Raw genomic sequence first — 17440 nt, forward strand, 5'->3', positions numbered from 1 at the left:
GATTGACCCTTGGATTATCGGGTTTTTTAAGTTTTCATTTGGGTTCTGCTTTCAATGGATTTTAACGTTTTTAAACGAAGTTCCGGAAAAGTCTATTTGTAAGGAATTCGGCAGGCCTTACTTCCGCCCTTCTTTTTTTTCTTATGAACTGATATGCTGTGATCTTGGTCGTCAACAGAGTCCAGAGTGGAATCAAAGTGAACAAAATTTTCATAGTTTTAGGGCACGGAAAACAGTGGTCCAGGAAACTTTACAGTGCGGGACAGATTTTTAGACCCGTACGAAGTACTGGGGTCTTATAGGTTTACGCATACGTTTGTAACACGTCGAATTGGACTCCCTGAGTAAGGGGAAACCTATTGTGGTTGTCTAGAGATGCCAAATCCGCGAAAAAAAAATGTCCGTCTGTCTGTCTGCACGATAACTTGAGTAAAACGCATCCGATTTTTTTTCCCGTTTGGTAATGTCAAAAGACAGGCTAAGTTCGAAGATGAGTGATTTTGGATCGACCCCTCCCGAGCTGTGGCCCAATAAGTGCTTTACGGTTTTTCGAAGATATCTCCGGACATTTAAACGGTAAACTTGTAAGTGATACGTCAAATAAAAGGTATTTACAATACCGATCGACAAAAAAAAAGTTTATGGAAATCGGATGACCGACTCGTGAGTTAGACCCCTTGGTGTGAAACAGGCACAGGGCGGCAAGCAGTTTTTGCTTGTAGGTCGGCCACATTTGAACATATTTCGTCTGTTTTAGCTTTATTAGATAGGTATTGACCGTACCAATCAGGGAAAAAAAAGTTCATGAAATTATGTTCTCCGGAGCGTGAGCTAGGTCTCTTGAAGTGAGCTATTATCTGGCTACTAGGAAGTACAGTGAACGTGGTGTATTTTGACAATATCTCGAGTAAATTTTGACCGAATTTCATGAATTTTTTTTTGTTTGAAAGGTATTAACGAATGTAAAGCGTCGGTATTATTTCCGGTCTCCTAACAAAATGGCTGCCGGCGGCCATATTGGATTTTATTAAAAGTGATATATCTTGGGAAAAATGGTACTTAGAGAGTTTCTGTTAACATGGAAATAAGTTGTTATGTGTGTGGGGTTTCAGGGATTCCATATATGGACATCTATATATACCTATATACAGCTATATTGAGCTATATACAGGCATATAGAGCTATATAATAGCATATTCCTCTGTGAAATGTTTATTTACAGTGAAATATAGGTAAATATAGCGGTATATAGCTGTTTAAATAGGAATTTATGAAATTTGTCTTCGTACGGGGCTGTCTATATTGCCTCCGGCAATTTATTTGTATATGATAACAAGGCAAAGAGTGGATAATGTAAGTGATTTTAAAGGCTTTTGACACGAATAGGTGTTTCGTACGGGTCGGCGTTAGCTATGTTTTTATTGATATCTAAAATCCAGTGGAACCGTTTTTGAGGGCACCACAAACACCTAGATAATAAAATATAAATGATCATTGAACCTAAAATCTATTGAGTAGTCAATCAATCGTATTTATTACACAGAACATTGTGATCGTATGTTATCTCCTGCCCCTGCTTCTATACGAAGATCGTTAGAACGTCCGGTTTGAAAAATTGAATTCGGGTTAGACCAGGTTTCAGTTTAATCCGGTCTTAAGTTGTCTAGTCTAAATAATTTAATTCAGTCTCGAGTCAGGCTTCTAAAAATTTAATTCGGGTTGGGTTCGGGTCGCGTCGGATTTCGAAAAATGTCGACCGAGTCATCTCCAAATTCTACATTACCATCATAAATCGTTAAAAACAAATTTATTTTCCAAATTGTCCCTCTTCATACGGCATCATTTCAATCAACTAATTAAATTTTTAGTTCTTTCCGTACATCGACGACAATCTAAACAAATTAAAAATTCGTTAATATTGCATAAATATGCAAATTTACTCTTAAGTTAATTTGTATTTTTAAGCTGTCCTCACACAAATCAATTAAATAAAATATTAAAAGGCGAACCGCACATCTTGCACATATGAATGCATTAATGCAAAACAATGTATCTGTGCATAAATATAGTATACATGTTGCAATATGTGCTGTATACACATACCCAGGGACGACAGTTTAAAAACAAGTCAAACCGAAATGAAAAAGAATTAAAATTTACAGGAAAAAAAAACTACGAAAGAATCACAACGAGGGAATCAACAAATTCACAACATTTATATACGAGGCATTTACATAAACACAAGTAAAATTAAATCGCATTTATATTAAATTATCCGAGCCGGTGCTATTAAAATTCCTTACCACGACAACTTAACAGCTATTGAAATTAAATAAAATGTCCCGGAGAACGTTTGTATGAGAACCTTATTAGTTATACGAATTAAGAGAAAAAAACAACGACGAAAACGTTTCAGTATAAAATGCTGTGGCTGTGTTTTAAAGCAAATGATTAGATAGAAATGGAATTACTATAACAAATATTTATTCGTATTACGTTCCGAACGAGTCTTTATAGATTTGTAGACCCAAGGTATACATAAGTTGTATATGCATTACATAGAAAATCATATGAAGAATCTACATGAGATGTTATTGTGACTATGGTTGGAACACTCTTATGACCCGTCCATCAGCGCATTAAAGACATAGATTTAAATAAACCGTTGACATAATCGCTAGAAAGATGATTAAAGAGGATGACTTATAGAGCAACACACAGCATGTTTCGAATGTGCTTATAAAACTGTCTATAAAATACGTCTCACTGTCTGAGATGCAAGTGGATTATATGAGATTACGAGTTGCATTAAATTTGATTGAAATTTCAATTTAGAAAAAAGGACATCCCTTTTTTAATTAGAAATTCTTGGTTTAGCTTAGCAATGAAGAAAAACAAACGGTTGAAATGTTTTCCGTTTTTCGACACGTAGGAAATACAGGGGTCATATAGGTTTCGAATCCGTTTGTATTCCACGTCAAAATCGAATCCCTGAGCAATAGTCTAGTCGATAAGGGCAAACGTTTACCAAAATCAGTTGCTCAAACAGCACTTAAAATTCTTCTAAACTTTTTCTAACAAGAAGAGACAAAAAAATTTTGCCTAAAAATTTAAGTCTCTTCTTGTTACAATACTTTTAAGTGCTGTTTGAGCAACTGATTTTGGTAAACGTTTGCCCTTATCGACTTGACTACAAGGAGAAACATTCTGTGGTTGCTAGAAAGAAATATCCATATGTAATCTAACTGGAGTAAAACGCGAATGATTTTGATAACTAATCGTTTTTTTCGACCATCGCTAGTTTCGAAGATGAGGAAAATCGGTCGTGTTACGTTAGGGGTAATTTTCAACAGAATTTCCACATGGTCACTAACTCTACAAAAATACTTGTTCAGCCGCACAGTGACTCTTTTGCCAGATGAAGAAAAAGTTCCTAATTTTCAGGTCACGTTTAATCAGTTTTTCTAAAATAAAGACAGGTCAAAGTGCCTCCGTTGTTTTAATGGCCTTTATGACTAAAATTCAGGAGTTTTTAGTAAAATTTAAAAAATTGTCACGAGCTTTTGAAATTTTTTGAAAATTTTGGATTTTTTTTGGAATTTAATTCACTAGGATAAGCAGACCCTGTCTGATGCCTGCAAAAAAAAATCAATGGGAGAAAATAAAAAGGGAAATTTAAAGCTGCAGTGTGGCAATGTGGAGTCAAAAAGCCAAAACTTTTATGACCAACTAGCATTGCATATACTATTCCTTCGGCTCCATTATTATGTTCTTCTTTTCTTTTTTTTTCAAATCCAACACATTTAAATCTCCTTCTTCAAAAAAGAATATTGTCGTCGAATTCTCAATTTCATTTTGTTTTAATTTTATTTTATTTTTCAAATTGCTGACTCGAAATGGAATTCCGAAACAAACGAAAAAAGTCTTGGCATTATTGTGGTAGAGATGATGATGATGGTGCTGCACCAAACCATACAAAATATACCATACAAAAGCAAAGCATCTGGAACGTAAAATATGTTATGCATATTACCGATTGGTGTTGTGCGGCTACTGGCTTTTTTATTATTGTATTATTTGCATATAATTCGCAAAGGAGTATTCTTTATATAAAAGATAATTACAGTAGATGTGAGTATAACGTGCTGCACAGAATTTTGTTTTTATTTTTACTTTTTTTGAACGAATAATACGAAGTGAATATTGCACTGCGCAAATAGTGTGAGTGTGATAATAAGTAAACGTAGAAACGGCAGATTTATGGAACGAAAAAAAAACATAGCTAACGCCGACCCGTACGAAACACCTATTCGTATCAAAAGCCTTTATTGTGAAACTCTTCATTTCTCTTACTTCATTTTCTTCTCTGCTGAAAAGCTATTCGCGCTTTAAAATCACTTGCATTATCCACTCTTTGCCTTGCTAATCATCAACAAATAAATTGCCGGAGGCAATATAGACAGCCCCGTACGAAGTCAACTTTCATAAATTCCTATTTAAACAGCTATATACCGCTATATTTACCTATATTTTCCTATAAATAAACATTTCACAGATGAATATGCTGTAATATAGCTCTATATGCCTGTATATAGCTCAATATAGGTGAATATAGATATATATAGATGTCCATATATGGAATGCCTGAAACACCCCACACACATAACAAATTATTTCCATGTTAACAGAAACACTCTAAGTACCATTTTTCCCAAGATACATCACTTTTACTAAAATCCAATATGGCCACCGGCAGCCATTTTGTTAGGAGACCGAAAATAGTACCGACGCTTTACATTCGTTAATACCTTTCAAACAAAAAAAAATCATGAAATTCGGTCAAAATTTACTCGAGATATTGACAAAATACTCCACGTCCACTGTACGGCCGAGTAGCCAGATAAGAGCTCACTCCATGAGACCTAGCTCACGCTCCGGAGAACATAATTTCATAAACTTTTTTTTCCCTGATTGGTACCGTCAATACCTATCTAATAAAGCTAAAACGAACGAAATATGTTCAAATTTGGCCGACCTACAAGCAAAAACTGCTTGCCGCCCTGTGCCTGTTTCACACCAAGGGGTCTAACTCACGAGTCGGTCATCCGATTTCCATAAACTTTTTTTTTGTCGATCGGTATTGTAAATACCCTTTATTTGACGTATCACTTACAAGTTTAACGTTTAAATGTCCGGAGATATCTTCGAAAAACCGTAAAGCACTTATTGGGCCACAGCTCGGGAGGGGTCGATCCAAAATCACTCATCTTCGAACTTAGCCTGTCTTTTGACATTACCAAACGGGAAAAAAAAGAATTTTCAAAATCGGATGCGTTTTACTCAAGTTATCGTGCAGACAGACAGACAGACAGACGGACAGACGGACAGACAGACGGACAGACGGACAGACGGACAGACAGACAGACAGACGGATATTTTTTTTCGCGGATTTGGCATCTCTAGACAACCACAATCGGTTTCCCCTTACTCAGGTAGTCCAATTCGACGTGTTACAAACGTATGCGTAAACCTATAAGACCCCAGTACTTCGTACGGGTCTAAACAAGAAAACGATGCATGGTAAAAATGTAAATGTTTTCTTAGGATTGACTGTGCATATTTCTGTTTCCGAAATATTTGCGTCCAACTTAACCTTGGATTCGGAATATAAGCCCCTGAAGGCTTTTAGATGGAATTTTCGTTGATGATACATTCAAATGCGACGTGTTAAATATACAGATGGATGAAGAACAAGCGAGAAATGACTTGATAGAAATCCTGCTAAAAATATTTTTAACGATATGTGAATCCATCGTCTACAATTCCCGAACTATTTTTTATATTTATTGTCACGGTGAATTGTCTTCGTTAACCCTTTCACATGTAGAAGATGTCTTTGTTTTGTTGAATCATTTAAAAGAAGCATCGAAGCCATTCCACCATTTTATTCTGAAATAATCATTCATATGTCGTGTCGTGATTCATTGAAAAAGTTAATTAGTTGAAAATGTAATTTAAACTTTAACTTAACAAACACTTTCGAACCGTATATAGACATTGTGTGATGTTCTTTCCTCCTATAAAATTTAATAATAAAAAGAAGAGAAGAAGAGAAGCGAACACGAAAAAAAAGCCACCACACCGATTGATTGATCTCATTAAATTTTCTGAGCCGAACCAATATTGGAATGAAATCAATATAGCGGTTTGCCAGTGTGTTGTTGTGTGTATATATTATGTTGATCGCCAAGAACTTCAACATCTTATCTTGGCTCTATAATCAAAATGAATTAAAATAAACACACCTTTTGTGAAATAGATTCTCAACCATTAACTGAACGGTTTTTTTTTCTCTGGTCGTCGTTTTCATTGCACAAATGCAACACTCCACCTCTTATCAAACCTTATTGAAGCATAAGTTTGCATACAAAATTTATAATCGAAATGCGAAATCTTGTACACATCAATCAGTGACTATCGAATGATGGTAGAGATGTGCTCAATAATACCAAGCCATTTCGATTCGTTGGATCGTTGGGATCGTGGTTGTATGTATATCATTTCGGTAAATGATTTTTCGTGTTCTCGTTTTGTATATGCTTATAGGTTTCCAGAACGAATTTCGAACCCAGAGCATACCGAACTCGGAGATACTCAAATTAATTGTCGTTATGGTATACAATCGGGACTAGACATCTGTGAAGGAGATCACAAACCGAAGAAAATTTTTAAAAGCGAAAGAAAAAAAATTCAACAACAACACACACAGAAACGATGTTTTTGTATAATTAAATAAAATTGATTTTCATTTTAAAACTGAAAACACGCCTATACCATATACCATTGATGCATTGAATATATATTGCGCAAAAACCATTGGTAATATTAAAATGCAATTTTTTTTTCGGTTATTATTCTGTGTAATGCGCAAACCAGCAGAAAAAAACAAAACCTATCGACGGTAAATGTTTTATGGCCGATGTATAAGTAGTACTGAAGCAACGGACGCAACAAGAACAATTTTAAAATTTAATCAACATTCCATTTTGATAGTCCAAAGTAATATGATCTGTATGGCAGGATGATTATTATCTGTTTTAAAACCGTAATACGAGTGGTGTAATGTGCACATTGTGCAGTGTACTCATTATTTAGTACGTAAGTCGTGTGTGTGTTGTGTATCGAAACGCTTTATCACTGAATTTTATTTTAACGCCATATCCTCATTACTGAGCCTGCACATAGCGATGTCTGCGAAACTTTTCACTTAATAACACTAATGCGAAATTCTATTATGGCAACCCTTACTGATGCTTTACAATGTGTTGAATTAAAATTACTTCAAAGCAGAAACACCAAAATCCAATTTTTAGACCAGTAAGAAGTATACTGGATCCTTCAATCTGGCACTTGAGTAAAATGTCGCCGATTTTAATAATTCGTTTTTAACTGTTATGTAAAGACGATGAAAAGTTTACGTTCGAAGATAATGAGCAAAATCGGTGGAGTATGTCCCAGGGCCTATTTTTGGTAATTTTTTTGGAAATTTTTACCAAAATTTGCAAAAAATTGCCAAAAATTTCCAAAAACTGAGATCGTCCAAAAACCGAATTTTTCCACAATTTCGAACAGTTTCGGCAACTCATGAGCTCAGCCTTGTGTTTCAGCCGGCCCTCAATGATTTTGGTTGATTCTTGACACTATCAGCTTTCAAATGAAGTCGAAAATGATTAATTTGATAGATGAGAGCGTCAGTAAGCAAATAAAATCATTTAGAGCCGGCTAAGACACAAGACTGAGCTCAGGAGTTGCCGAAACTGTTCGAATTTGTGAAAAAATTCGGTTTTTGGACGAAAAATTTCCAAACAAAATTACCAAAAATAGGCCCTGGTATGTCCTCAAATAGGTTTGAAGACGTGCTACTTCAGAGGACTGGTAAAGGTTTTCTATATCTGTGACATTATGCCTCCAATAACAGCGTTGAATCAACGAACTGTCGCTAGGTATATGGATCTATATACTAAGATATTTAGCTGTGAAATGTTCATGGATATATAGCATTTTCTGCAGTAATCTGCAGTCATATTAAAAATTATTATTCAGAATGTGGCAAAGGGCTGTCACCTTTACTGTATGCAATTTTAATATAGCAACTTGCCGCAACAAAGTTTGATGTAAACATCATCGACGCTGCGTAAACTTTGTGTTGTATCTCAAATTCAGTGTAGCGGTAAGATTTAGGAATGCAAAATTTTAAAATCTCGTGCCGCAATTGAGCATTGGATATCTTGCATTTCTCGTTGTGTACAGGCACAGTGTCATTTAACTAATTTTTCCGAAAAATGTAAAGTGGGATGACACATAAATTTCAGTTCGGTTTACATCGATAAATGTCAAAAGCACAAGTAAATTGGTTTGGATTACATTGGAAGAACGTATAGACATATTTAACATCATCAAAATAGTATATTGAACACTGCATTTTCATTTCCAGTATATTACGTAAGTATATAATGCTCCGTAATCATCAATTTGTCAGAGAAATACTTCCTATTGAAGTGAGAAATAAAATCAAATTTCTATGAGACACAAACCATTCATTATGTAATTCAAATGGGAAATGTTAATTCATTCATTCCACTCAAATGAAGAGAATGAAGAGGAAAAAAATACCATCAACCTAACAACACCTAGATAGGTATATATACAAATGCCCATTTTAAAAAACATTAGTAAAATATAGTAAACATGCAAAAATTCTATTTGGACTTTCACCACATATACAGCCGAGAAATATCCATAAAAATGGAATCCTAATACACGTATTTATGTGTATTGATCATGATCGTGGGAATTAATGGTAAAATCGTGCTTTACGGTCTGTTATATACATACATATTTTCTGCACGCATTTGTAATACACTTTGGAGCTTCGAAAAAGCAAAGAGGAAAAAAAAATTGTACAAAATCTATATAAAAAAGAAAACATAATTTTCGCGCATATTTTACTACCAACATAAGATGTAAAATTGTATACAATATATGCACTTTGTGCACAGATGGGAAGCAAACGAAGAGGTGATTTTCTTTTATACGGTACTTATGCACTCTATATGAGTGTTGCAAAATGAACCATCATCAACGTCTCGCTTTTTTTCTTGTACATAACATTATATGACTTGCGTTGCGATTGCATATACGTTTATATATATATATATATATATATATATATATATATAGGCAACACCAGAGTGCATTATTATTGTACATTGCACAGATATAAAGTTCAATTATAATGTATTTAGATTTTTGCATGCAATTCTCTTTTTGCCATTATGTGTGTTTTATTACATAAAATTGCTAACCACACAAAAAAAATATTGAATTTTTCAGAAAAGAACAAGACAGTAAAAGGCGCCGTTGGTAGCAGGTCAACATTCGCAGAATAAAAAAAAATATTATTTTTTATTATTTTTATTGTTCTCCACTCGACAGACACAATATATATGAAATGAATCATTGCATTAGGTTTGATTAGTTCTCTTCAATCAACATGTTGATTGAATGAATTTTTCATTTGAGCTGACGTGCCCGCGATTATATATAATCTTTCTTGAAAATAAGATCTCAAACGAATTTGATTGGTCGGGATTGACCGATGGAATTCACAGAATTAGACAGAGGAATTTCTAATCCTATTAAGTTCAATTACTGCATATTCTGTAGGCACGTTCACTGAGAAATATCGACAATCGATGATAAAATTTCCAAATAATCGATACAATATCAATCGAATGTTTTATCGATAAACGATAAATGTCGACCACATAGTCGAATTATCAGTCGATATTTACCGATTATTGTCAGTCGATATTAATCGATTATCGATAAAGCCTTCAATTGATATTGATTTTTTTGAAAATAACGATAGTCGATTCTAAGTAAATAATCGATATTTTATCAATCGAACGAATTATTTATCAAACATGCCTAATTTTAAGTGGTTCTAAATTGTTTTTTAGTTGTTTTGGAGATGAGAGTGTTCCAGTTCGAATTCAGCACAGAGACAGAATAAAACGAACGTAATGACCATTGCACCACCACAGCCGAACGATCGTTTTGTTCTGGATTTTGACAGCCGTCACCCCAGCGAGTTTGGTGTCCGAATTCGAACTGGAACACTCTTCTATACCTTCGTAGACCAATAACAATTTTTCTCAGTACCTTCTCTTTGATAGTAAGACTTTGAAATTTTGCAACCAGAAGAGAGATATTCCAACGAAAATCGTAGTGAAATCGTCTCTATTACAATTTCTGTGCTGTGACATGTCCTATTCTAGATCAGGTTCCCAACAATTTGTTGTGTGCTGAAATCTAGCTGCTCGAATGTTGTCTACAGCCTTTTGCTTGCGTCAAATTCGTTCATGAGATACAGTTTCACTTTTAGCTCGATACCGTCATACGAGACTCTCTCGATTAATTACAAACAGCATGATCATAATGACAGAAACTAAAATGCATCTGGTGACAAAATCTATGCACAAAGAAACTGATTCCGCTGAGAAGTGTACGAAAAATACGAGACAGTATATTTATCTAGACCTAGGCCATCATTCATGCAATGTACACATAAATGGTTTCACAATTCAAATGAAACAATATCATTTTCAATGCAACATTACCACAAACCGTCTCATGTCCGATATCATGTATTAAATGAATTCGACAGGTCGATGAAAATCAACTCCATTTTAAGTGACAGCTCAATATGCACATTTTATAATATTCTTAGTGGGTACACGACTAAAAGAAATAGAGAAGAAAAAAAATGAGGAGAAAAACAAAAAAAAAAACAACAACAAAATATTCCAACCGCAGAGGAATAAATAAAAGTCGAAAACTATGTCTGAGATTACATTGATTGAAATTGATTCGGAAATAAAGAAAATCGAAAAAGATGAGTCTCTCTTCATTATAGATTTATTATAAATTCATCGAAGTCGTTATATACCATGCATTGGGTGCAGTCTATCAGTGGAGACAAATATCGATGTCAGATCGTTCGGTTTCACTAAATTCACTGTTTTATTTTTGTCCAAGAACAAAGATTGAAAAAAACGAGCCATCAGAACAGTCGGAGCGTTTGCTGCGACTGAGCCCCGTACAAACCCGTATATCTATTGGGTACGTGACCCTAGTGCGTCTGTCACCCTACTTTGACCGTAAGCCTATGCGCCGGTTAAAGTAGTTAAAGTAAAATTATTATGTAATATGTACATCTTACAAATTGCGCATAACGCAATTACGAAGCCCCGTACGACGTTCCTTTCAAATAAAACAAAAATTTCAAATAGCCCTAAAATTTTAATTTATTGAGTATAAATACACATATGGCCTAGTATCGGCCTCAGTCCGAGGACCCAAATTTAATTTTTTTTCAACAACTTTCTATTCAGCCTTCGATTACCTTCCAAATGAAACAAAAATTACGAAAAACGGATGAAATTTACTTGAGTTCTATGTAAAATACACATAGGGCCCTAGTAGCTTTTCACTTCTAAGGCCCTAACTCACGGTCCACTCACCCGATTTTAAAAAACTTTTTTTTCCTGGATTGGTATTGACAATACCTATCATTTGCCGTGTCATTTACATTTCCATCGTTTATTTTGCCATAAATGTCACCAAAAGACCTTAAATCACTTAGGTGGCCCTAACTCACGAAGGGCCGACCCGAATGTGCCCATCCTCGAACTTAGCCTCACTATTTTGACTATCTTTCAGGGAATTTTTTTTTTTTTGAAATCGGATTTGATTTACTCAAGATATCGACGTGACAGACAGACGGACAGACGGCCCAAATTTTTATTGCGGATTCGTCATCTATGAACATAGGCAAACACTTTGCCCCTACCGTCTGCTTCGAATTCCATCAATTACACACGGCATCGTAATCCTATAAGCCCCTTCGTACTTCGTACGGGGCTAAAAATTGTTCTTCAAACTGGCAATTTTCTGAGACCATGGTACAGGGTCTACTTTTGGGAAATTGAATTTGCACAATTTTGCCACAATATGCTGATGTCTGAATCCGGAAACAGAGGAGCAATTTTGCGTTGGGATCGAAAATCATTCTGCGTTTTCCATTGCTGCGGTGAATATTGGTTGACACTAAAAAACGCAACATAATTGTCGATCTCAGCAACACAAAATTGATTCTCTGTTTCCAGCCTAACTATTGAAAAATTCTGACAAATTTAGAAAATGAATTTTCCCAAAAATAGGCCCTGACATAGTGATTATAGTTTTTGCAATATTCGACTGCAACACGACATCGTCATTATCTGTCCCATCGCGATGATTGTTCCTGTTAATTAGGGTGTAAAAAAAACTGTTTAGAAATGGAGGATCAAAAACGACCATTTCGTCGTTTAAAAAAGTTCTATCAATAGATATCGATCAAAACAGCATGATGCTGTGATTGCATACCCTACAGGTGTATTTTAATAAGTTTCAGCCGAAGAAATATATGTGTTTCTCACCACAAAAGCCGGTTGAAAGAATTGATTTGAAAGAGTTCCCGATAGCGTATCCCCGGTCTTATATGAAATATCTCTGCGTGTACAGTACAACAAGGTGATGAATGAGTTGCAATAAATTAATTAAGAAATGTTTCTCGCTAGAATTAAGGTCAAAGTTGTCTTTATAGATTGTGTGTATACGGAGCCATTAACTATCGTGTCATGTTTATAGTTCGATTACCCGATCATCAACTAAATTTTCAGCCATTGATATCAGAACCTAACTGTAAACATTTTATAAAATACGCCGTGGATATGTGTGTATAAAACACAATATAATTCTTAATTACTACTTTACTAACCTTAACCGATACATTGATCCTTCGTAAATGAGATTTAGTTATGTGTCGATTGGCACATCAATAAATGGATGTTATAAATCCATATAAATACCATCGATGATTAGCGGTAAAAATTCAATGTATTTCTTATGTTATAATAAGTTGTGATTTCATGGCATCATCACCGTCATAAAGATATTATGTGGATATGTGTGTAGAGATGTAGATGGATAGTGAAAAGTCATCAATTGTACCATTGCTAATCATTTGAATTTAACTCCTATTGACAACAAGGCATCTTAATGTATATATTAAAAGTATAATTTTATTATTATTGCATATTAAACATGTAATTATGTTTTGGTGAATCGAAAGACTGTGGAATGGAAGAAGAAGACGACGAATAGAAGAAAAAAAAACCTCTGAATTCTATGGAAAAGGGAAGTGCCCATTTTCAAAATGTGATTCTTCGAAAGCGTTTTTTTTTTACATTCATTTCATGATACTTTAACAGTAATTAGGTGACGCATCATATTTCTTTCGATTAGATATATACGAAGGAATTTATATTGTATACACTAACCATCCAACACAACATCGAAGAAAAAAAAATCATCTCTATCCATTACATCTGCTTTGTAGATAATGTGAATACAAATTATAATCATTATATTCATTATGGTCATTGGTCGTATGATTTTTCTGTGGAATCGGATACAATAATTGAGACCAATGTTAAAATAAAAATTAAAAATTTTTACACAAAAACGAACATTGCTTTGGAATAAAGGAACAACGCCATACCCTATTCCCATTCATTCACAACGGTACAATTAATTCCATTCAGGAATAGTTCAGAGACAAGATCATGTTAAACATGGAGGTCGAATTGAGACGAGTGACAAGAAAGTATTTCATTCAAAGATCCCCTCAAATATCGCAATATCATGGGAAGATGTGAAAATAGTATTTTTTTAGAAAAGAGATTTTATATCCAAGCTGAGCGGAAACTTCACATTCTGTCACTAGATAGACAGTCAAAACGAAAAAAAAATTTCCGCTTTTTCTTGTCAACTTTGTTTGAAATTAGACTTTTCGCTCGGCCTGAATACCTTTTTGGTCCTAGTGATATATTATTTCTCCAGTAATGTTAAATTATGGACAATATTATGCCCAGAGCCCGCGGCCTCTTCATCATACCTCATTGGTTCGTAGAAGGACAATGATGTGATATTGCTAGATTTTGCAACATTACAAACATATGTGACAGTTGGTATCAAATGTCGGTCTATTACATCTGTCAAAGTGACGTTTTAAACGTCAAAACAAAAAAATTTAGCCTAATAATCACAACATCGTTTATTTTTTAATGAGTCTATTCCACTGATAGAATTGAGGAAAAATAAGCGAGTTTGTAACTATTTCGCATACAAATTTTGGTTTGACGTTTAAAACGTCACTTTGACAGATGGAATAGACCGACTTTTGATCCCAACTGTCACTTAATCTACAATTATTAAACCAATGGCTTATGCAGAACAGCTGAACATCTACAGCTGGTCGACAAAGACAATACCTTTGTATCGAAAACAATTCAAAGGCAAGCTACATACAGTGCATATACACATTAAGGTCATCTATGTGCACACGTAACACGTATGACTGTAGTAAACTCGTAGTATAGAATGTGTTTTGATTGTATGTTATACAAGTAGAGTGTGTTTTTTGATCAGCTGGTGAAGTTCAGCTGTTGCTGATTCTGCATAAACCTTTGGTTTACAAGCTGTACGACTTTTTGATTGCTAGAAATATATGGAAGCTTGAAGTTAATTCTAGAACACACAGAGAACCTCAGTGAAATTTGGCCATGAATTTGCTTCAGATGTTTTTCAACTGGTCCATTCACGCAAAGAGAAATGCTTTAATATTTGTCTAATAGTTTCTGTTTTATATTTCTGTTTAACAAATGAAAATCTAGATTTCATTTTTGTTGTGAGCGAAATTGGAATCTAGATTACCATTTGTTCACCGAAATTATTATGGGGTCAATTACAAGCCACAAAACTCCCAAATTAGAAAAAATATCGAATTTCACTTCTGTATACCATTCCACTCAATCATCGTAATCAAAGCATCAATGGTCTCAAACTTTTTAAGGAACGTAAATATTCATAAAGTTATTACAGTTACGAATTAAGTAATTTATATCGTACATGCAACTTTTCACTATCGTTGTTAATGTTTTATCGATAAATATCGACTGATAATCGAATTGTCAGTCGATATTTACCAATTATCGCCGATATTTATCGTGTATCAGTCGATATTTATCGATTATTGATTTTGATTTTCTGAAAACGTCGATCATTATCGATTCTTAGGAAATAATCGATATTTTATCAATCGCATGAATTATTTATCAAACATGACTAGTTCTCAGTCCATCTGACTCCGGTAAAAGTCCAAATAGAAGTTGTTGTTACAGTGAGTAATTCTCTAAAATGTTTGATTTCAGTATATTTAGCTAATCCTTCTGTCACATCTTTTGACAGCTTTTTACGTTTTAGTACGTTCTCTCTCCCAGTAGCAAAAACCCAATCCCAGCAAAAAAAGAAACTATATCGAATGCCGCAAATGCATTTAAAAACGAACATTCGGTGAAATACTTTTTTATCACACCAAATGTTTATCATTTTATACAAATATGTTTATCTTTATAATAAATCAACATCAGTGATGTGCATGTAATTTAAACAAAGCAAAATCAATTGTTTATGTGTTACATTTACATTATGGAAGAGAAATGTCCCATTCTTTTTCCAAATTTGTGTACTCAAGCGAAAGAAATTGTCATTTATTTGCGTTAAATGAATTTTACTAAACAATTCGACGTTATTATCATCTTATTGACATTGAAACTATATAAAAAATAGTAGCTTCCAATCTAGGTACTTTTACTCATCGTGATACGAGATAACAAATTATTTTCCGTGTATTGTACATACCAACTTTCCTGTAAGACAAATCTTACGGTGTTTGTACTTGTCTTCTTTTGCTATGCATAAAAAATGCATATAGATCGTCGACATATTTTGTGATCGGCAACTTTGTCAGTTTTTCCTTTTACATTTTCGAGTTTTTTTTTAATGTTAAAATTACAACCATAAGATACATTTTGAAATGTTGCATTGAATGCAAATAGAATTACTTCGAATTACATGGATTACTTCGGGGGGACATTTTTGAGATCTCGTAAACAAAATAAAAGTTGACAAATTAATTTGTCGTCGATTTTATGCATTTTTTATGCGTGGCAAAAGAAGACAGTAACATACAACGTAATATTTGTGTTACATAAAAGTTGGTCGCACAACTATAAACACCAAAATCGTTTTGTGAGCATTCTAGACAATTAAAATTTGGATTGAAATGAAAAATATTTTTTTTATAGTTTCAATGTCAATAAAATGATATAACGTCGAATTGTTTAGTAAAATTCATTTAGCGCAAATAGACGACCATTTCTTTCGTTTCAGCACACATGTCGTCGATTTGTGTGCATTTTTTGTACATATAAAAAAAGACAAGTAAATTGAATACCGCAAATACATTTAAAAAGGAACATTCGGTGAAATACTTTTTAGCAATTCAATTGTTTATTTGAATCATTTTATTAATTGAATACACAGAGAAAAAATTCGGATTTAATGTTTAATCTACGGAAAGATTACGAATATTTTAAATATTTCGAAAGATTTCGTTTCAATCTTTTTTCAAAGATTACAAAAATTAAATCTTTCGATAGATTGAGTTTCGGTTTAAAATGTCTAAAATTGATAGTAGCAATTAGAAGTGAAGATTTTGCCACGAAAATGTTTTGTTTTTGTTAAAAGTTCATTGTCCTGGTATCTAGAGTTTATGATTAGAAGCTACTGCCATGTGTAATTTTTAGTCATCTGTTAGCGATGCAAAAGTAAAAACCACAGCATCCAAATGTTTCAGATTTTTTTTTTTTGCTTTTCTTAAAGGATATTGATTTTCGAGTAAAGAAAATCGGTGAAAAAGTAAATAATTCTTCCATGCAAACTGGTCTGTTATACTTCTTAATCAATGGTACAATTAAATATGGGTGAAAAATATCGTTATTATAATATTTTCCATACGCTTATGGTACTTTTCAATAGTTTTGCCAGGCTCAACTTCCTTATCGTTGCTCATACAGATTTATGAAGTATGATAATAGTTTATTAAATAATTGGTAAAATGAAAAAAAATGTTGCCTTCGATTAGGATTTGAACTCGTCTACTATGATGGTTACCTCAGTTGGTACAAATTTTTCGTTCAGAAGATTAATTTTTTAATCTTTGAAAGAGTAAAATCTCCGTAACAACGGTGCGAAAATAAATCTTGCTAAGATTACGAACCCAATAGCTCAGTGGTAAAGTACAGGACTGGAGATACGGAGGTACCGAGGTGAACGAGTTCAAATCCTGATCAAATTAAGTAAAAAAAAAACATTTAATTTCAACTAAACAAATATTTCCAATTTCAGAATAAATAAAACAATTAAATCTGAC

At 33.8% G+C, this 17440-nt stretch overlaps 1 protein-coding gene and 1 long non-coding RNA gene across 3 annotated transcripts in view; both read right to left on the reverse strand.

Annotated features, from left to right (window-relative positions):
- LOC119074547 (tetratricopeptide repeat protein 28) overlaps nucleotides 1–17440 on the reverse strand; it is a 66949-nt gene that overhangs the window by 17532 nt on the left and 31977 nt on the right. The gene's annotated exons all lie outside the window — the stretch shown is intronic.
- Nucleotides 6155–14361, reverse strand: LOC119074731. The gene is made up of 3 exons (XR_005087234.1): nucleotides 14122–14361; nucleotides 7917–7919; nucleotides 6155–6167 (listed from the first exon to the last, which is right to left on the reverse strand). It is a non-coding gene; the product is annotated as an uncharacterized LOC119074731 (long non-coding RNA).

This window comes from Bradysia coprophila, unplaced genomic scaffold (assembly GCF_014529535.1).
Source record: "Bradysia coprophila strain Holo2 unplaced genomic scaffold, BU_Bcop_v1 contig_151, whole genome shotgun sequence".
Taxonomy (NCBI): domain Eukaryota; kingdom Metazoa; phylum Arthropoda; class Insecta; order Diptera; family Sciaridae; genus Bradysia; species Bradysia coprophila.